This window comes from Cherax quadricarinatus, chromosome 7 (assembly GCF_038502225.1).
Source record: "Cherax quadricarinatus isolate ZL_2023a chromosome 7, ASM3850222v1, whole genome shotgun sequence".
Taxonomy (NCBI): domain Eukaryota; kingdom Metazoa; phylum Arthropoda; class Malacostraca; order Decapoda; family Parastacidae; genus Cherax; species Cherax quadricarinatus.
Genome location: NC_091298.1, coordinates 29,783,929 through 29,789,928, shown reverse-complemented (window position 1 = coordinate 29,789,928; position 6,000 = coordinate 29,783,929). Strand labels below are relative to the sequence as shown.

The 6,000-nt window shown below is 43.1% G+C and overlaps 1 long non-coding RNA gene across 1 annotated transcript in view; it reads right to left on the bottom strand.

Annotated features, from left to right (window-relative positions):
• Positions 1-2,284: 2,284 nt before the first annotated feature.
• LOC138852385 (uncharacterized) overlaps positions 2,285-6,000 on the bottom strand; it is a 521,713-nt gene continuing 517,997 nt past the window's right edge. Inside the window, exon 4 of the long non-coding RNA XR_011391717.1 lies at positions 2,285-2,591. This is a non-coding gene — a long non-coding RNA (uncharacterized lncRNA). The remainder of the gene's footprint in view (positions 2,592-6,000) is intronic.

The window sequence follows — 6,000 nt, the reverse complement described above, 5'->3', positions numbered from 1 at the left end:
CTTACCTTCATGTTATCCCATGTATCACTCTTTGATTTACACGGTGCGATGTGTAGTCCATAGTGAAGGTATACTTTAAACCATGTATCTTTGTCATACTAATTATTATTGTCACTATCACCATCAATACTTTAGTCTATTGTGCCTGTTACGTAATCTTTGAATTCTCCGTTTTCCAGATTTTCCTGTTCCTCAAAGTCTCCAGTTCCTCTCTTCCCTTGTTTACCTTTTCTTTTCATACTATTTATTGCTCTGAAACAACTGCATTTGTTAGTAATGTTCTCCGTTATATGTAATAATGTTTGGCTTCCCTTCACCAATCTTGTAATTCTCCACTCGTGTATCTGGTGCCATCAAAGTCATGTTCCACATTTGTTACAAACGCCAGCTGTGTTATTTTCACTGTTGTTACTAACACTATGTGCGTCAGGGGTGAAGTTAAGCAACATGGCGTGGAGAGTGAAGATTGTTAAGGAGGGTAGTAAAGAGTTTTCTTTTCTTTTAAATAAAGTGGAAACATCAGCAGTGTGTTGCATCTAATTTCTATACGATACTTACACACAGCAAAAGCAAATATTTTTCTCTCGTATTCCCCTCACACAGGATGACTTTCATTCAAGTGACGGAATCTGTTAGCCTGAGCTGGGAGATTATTAGAGCAATTAGGATATCGTCAAACATTCCACTACAGTCCCATTGGCTTAGGCACCTTCAAAGGTTTCGTTCCAGTAGAGCTGAAGTTGCACTGGCATGGTGATACCATTTCTCGGGATGGTCTATCCAATACACAGAAGTTGATTTATGAAGATGGCATAAACTTTGGTAATAGATACCGACAAATAGGTTTAAAAAGACACAAGCAAACACTAGGACATATTTATTAGTAAACGTTTCGGTCCTGGGACCTCGATTACTTCCAAAGCGCAGACGTTGTAAATAGCAGTATATATAGGCAGAAAGTTAGGTTCGAGTGACACATAGTGATCTGAAAAAAGCAAGTGAGACTTATTTGAGAAAAGGCCAGGTAGACAATGAGGTTACGTGATTCTAGTGCTGTGAGGTAGATTGGACTTTGCCTGGTTGAGTATCGAGTATGCCTATGCTTTTTAAATTTTTTAAGCTTCCAGTGTTATGGTCCTCGGTGTCAGTGACAGTGATCAGCGAGGCTTCCTGACATCGATGGCGAGGACGAGTTGCGCCTCACTCCAATTCATCAAATGTTCCGTGGAGTTCCAATGAAGCACAAAGGAGTCTACATCATCTCCTGTGGATACTGTCCCAAGAGATATGTAAGAAAAATAGGCGAAATCTTTCCTTCCGCCTAATAAACATCGAAACACATGTAACAATGACGACTTAATTAAAGCTAGCCTGTGTCCTCCACAGGATATGGGTGATGCTCCCATCTTCAGCACAGTAGCATGAGCCGTTCCATTCAGCGCTCCTGGTAGTACTATGGGGCATACTGATAAGCAAGACATATGTGCAGCAGTTATGTATCTTTATTCCGAAATGTTTCGCCTTCACAGTAGGCCTCTTCAGTCGAATAGAGGCGAAGCAGCAGAGATGGAAAGACGATGTAAGCAGTCCATCATCCTACTGTTCTGTTCCATAATCTGGAACAATGTGAAGATGAAGCAACAGAATGGACACTTATATACTGTCAAGGTGAGGAGCAGAATGTCTTGATGACAGAAGAAGCGGGGGCCCACTGCTGGTTCCTCTGTATTTGACTGAAGAAGCCTACATCGTAGGTGAACAGTTTCGGAATAAAGATGCCTAATTACTGCACATGAGTCTTCCTTATCAATTTGCCAGTATTGTATGTCATTATCATATTCACACTGGAGTATACTGCTGTCTTCAGCGTCCTTGGCAATAGCATAAGCTTCGCCACCATCTTCCGTGCCCATGGCAGCAATATAAGATATACTGTCTTCATACTGCCATTATAAGTGACAGGAGAACTGATAATGACGATGCTCCCCTGGTAGTAGCCTGAAGAGTATTACTGTCGTCAGTACCCCATACTACTACCAGGGGAGCTGACGACGGTGATACTTCCCTAGAAGTTTCACAGTGAGCACTGCTCCTCAACCAGGGACCAACGTCCATGGTTGTCTCAGCTACCCCGTCACTCACAATGAATCTGTGGCTGCCTCCACACTATTATACACTTCTCATTCATTTAGTCACTCGCTCATTTTTTCACTCACTTCTTCACTCATTCTCTCTCTCTCTCTCTCTCTCTCTCTCTCTCTCTCTCTTTCTCAGTATTTCCCTTGTCCTTCAAACAGTAAATATAGCAGAGATTACTGCGTGCCTTGACATGTTTCAGCAGCCAGCCATATGACCGCCTCTCACTCCACAATCTCTCCCAGACACGAGAGACAAGCACCTCAGAGTATAATTATGCGACACAGTTGGGGTACGAAAACTGCCTCTTCAAATCTCAGGTAGATTATTAAAGCTGGCTCTTTTTAGCACCAGCGAGTATAAAGGGACAGTTTGTGAGCACTAACCTTCGGTGCAGGAGGATGAGCAACACGAAGCTACGGTGGGTGGTTGCTGGAGTTGGGCTAGAGCACAGCCTGTCAGGAGGAAAAAAATACTTTTGAACCCCAATGAAGAGTATTTACCTGCGTAGTTAATGACCGTGATAGTGTGAGGGAAGGTGGCGAGGTGACTCAGTGTGATGTTTCTGCTTCACTCGTGTGTGTGTGTGTGTGTGTGTGTGTGTGTGTGTGTGTGTGTGTGTGTGTGTGTGTGTGTGTGTGTGTGTGTGTGTGTGTGTGTGTGAATATGTGTACATACTCACAGCGCTATACTCACCTAGTTGTTTTCACTGGGGCTAAGATACAGCTTTCGTATCTGGAGCTGCTTTCCTCCCAGGCTAGATGCTGGCTCCACGACGACGATGCACAATCGAGGCACAGAGAGATATAACCATGACCATAATTTTTAAAGGGGTGGACCGGTAAGCCAGCGGAAGGCCTCGGTCAGATAACCAAAAACTCCAACGGCTGGTCATCATCTAAGAACCGGGTCAGGAAACACTTTTCCTGTTTCCTGACGAACCTTATTTAACGTAACCTCAGAGAGATATGCTATATAGTATCTTCAAGGAAATTTCATTACTTACAGGGAACATAGGTCTATAAGGTTATTCTGCACTCTTCTTAATACATACTCATACATACTAACATACACGCCACAACTCTTCCAGAAAAATGATAATCATACCTTACAATAAGTGAGCAAAAAAGAAAATTTCTTACATGCTAAAATAACCCACATTTATTCAAAAGAATCATTTTATAGCTAACAAAAAGACCATTAAAATTTTCATTTAGGTAAAGGCTTGTGTATTCTGAAAATAAGCAAAAGTTTATAAGATTTACCTGTCAGCTTAGGCGTTCATAAGACAGGCGCCTCAGTAATTAGATTCCATGACTTAAGCGAGAAAATGAAGAATCATGAACAAGGAGTTACAATGTGATCTGCGGTCAACTGCATACCACAAGTAACTCACGGTGACAGCAGTACTTGCATATAGGTGAGCTATTATCAATCTATGGAGAAATATCTCTTAATGAAGACCGTTGTGTAAAGGGGAGGGCCAAACACCCACTTCCGTGGAAACAATCCAGATTGCTGCTAGTCTCTTGGCCCCATAAGTCCTGACACTAACCAAGGACGTGTTGGAGAATGTGAGGCAGCAACTTGCCATAGAGACATCGCGAATGGTTTCTTGTAAAGTTTCTTGAAGGCACATGTGATTACCTACTTGAAGTTAAAATATATGAAGGTTATATATTCTACTATCATGAGGCTTCCCTCAGGTCCATGTGTCCAGAAGTTAGAGCAGCAGAGCTATGTTCGTGGTGCTCCAACATCAGTGATAGTCATATAATTTTAGTTAATTTCCAGTAGTTGTAACTCTACAATCTTGGATATCTTCCTAGTATTCCACCTGTTTCTGAAGATATATTTTCTAGTGCTCTTTCATCAGCTTTTCTTAAATTTCAACTATGGCCTCTTATTCTGCCTGTTGATGAATATACCGCATATTTCCTAGTATATAACTATGATATATGTTATTATCTCTCTTCTTTTCAAGCTATCAGTCAACGAGGTCACTTTTAGGGCCTTTAATAGCTCGTCGAAACTCATTAGTTTTTGAGCTCTTATGGTTAATTTTGTTGTGTCTTTGAACATTTTTCTTTCTTATCTACTTATTTAAGGAGCGTGTGTAATGAAGCGTGTTCGTGTGTAGACACGTAAGCTGTGAGCTAGCGTGATCAAACACACAATTACACGCGAGTCATAACAGGCTGCACGTATGATTTACGTTATGACTGAGAGGAAGTGTGTGACCCCCTCCCTGATAAACACCACCCCAGACAGGGTGTCAATGATGGTGTGGCTACCACACACACACACACACACACACACGCACCACACACACACACACACACACACACACACACACACACACACACACACACACACACAACAACAACAGGCCTAGTGTCTAATCGACATGTGCCTAGGACAAAATGGTAACTACCACCCTCCACCACAAGTACCATTACTGCTGCTAGCACTCCAATGGAAATAAGTCATTTAGACTGTTTCAGAGTTATCTTAGGTGATATTCACATTTTTACTATGTTGATAATTTCAGTAATCTAAACTTGTGCAACTGTACTGATGTGTAACTATACCTAAATAAACTTACTACCTCCTCCGCTACTTTTGTCCCCTTGAACCCCCACCACCACTACTAACCCTACATCATCCCCATCCACATCACCACTTACACTCATCTCACCCTTTTGACCACTAATATCCTCTCACAATAACCCCACCATCAAGACCCCCTACAACCACCTCATAACAATGTCTGCCACTACTACTACTCCTCTACACTCATTTTCACCCCTGTCAGGATTGCCGATATTTTCTTCCTGTCACATGAACATGACTCGATTTGCAGTGCACTTACCTAATATAATGAGTGTCTGTGGCTCGATCCCCGGCACGGATGGAAACGATACACCAGCTATCCCTGTTCACCTAGTAGTAAGTAGGTACCTGGGTATTAACAGACTGTGGTGGGTCGCATCCTGGGGGTGGTAGTGTACCTTACATATGACTGGAGTTTAAAATGAGGTGAGGTAAAGTTGATTTGTAAAAAAATATCTTGTAAACGTGTCCTTCCATAGTGAATACCTATACACAATAAAGTTTAATACTGCTACCCCTCCACTACCCCCATCCCCACCATCACTACCTCCACTACAATCACCCTCCACTATAACTATCTATACCACCATCACCAACACCTCCAGCACCACCGCCCCCATCGCTACTACAGTTGCAAATGTCTCCACCTCAACCACAATTCTCCCCACCACCACCACCACCAGGATTAACAATACAATTACCACCTCAACCACCACCACCAAGACTACCCAAACAATCACCACCACCGGGACTCCCCAACCACCACCACCAGAACTACCCAATCACCACCACCGGGACTCTCCAACCACCACCACCAGAACTACCCAATCACCACCTCAACCACCACCACCAGGACTACCCAAACAATCACCACCTCAACCACACCAGAACTATCGCATCACTACCTCAACCACCACCACCAGGACTACCCATACAATCACCACTCCAACCACAACCACCAGGACTACCCAACCACCACCTCAACCACCACCAGGACTACCAAATCACTACCTCAACCACCACCACCAGAGCTACCCATACAATCACCTCAACCACCACAACCAGAACTACCCATACAATCACATCAACCATCAATACCAGAACTACCCATACAATCACATCAACCACCACCACCACCATAACTAATTACCAATACAATCACAACAATCATGACCACCAGAACCATCTACCCATACAATCACCACAACCACCCCCACAAGAACCATCTACCCCTACAATCACCACAACAAC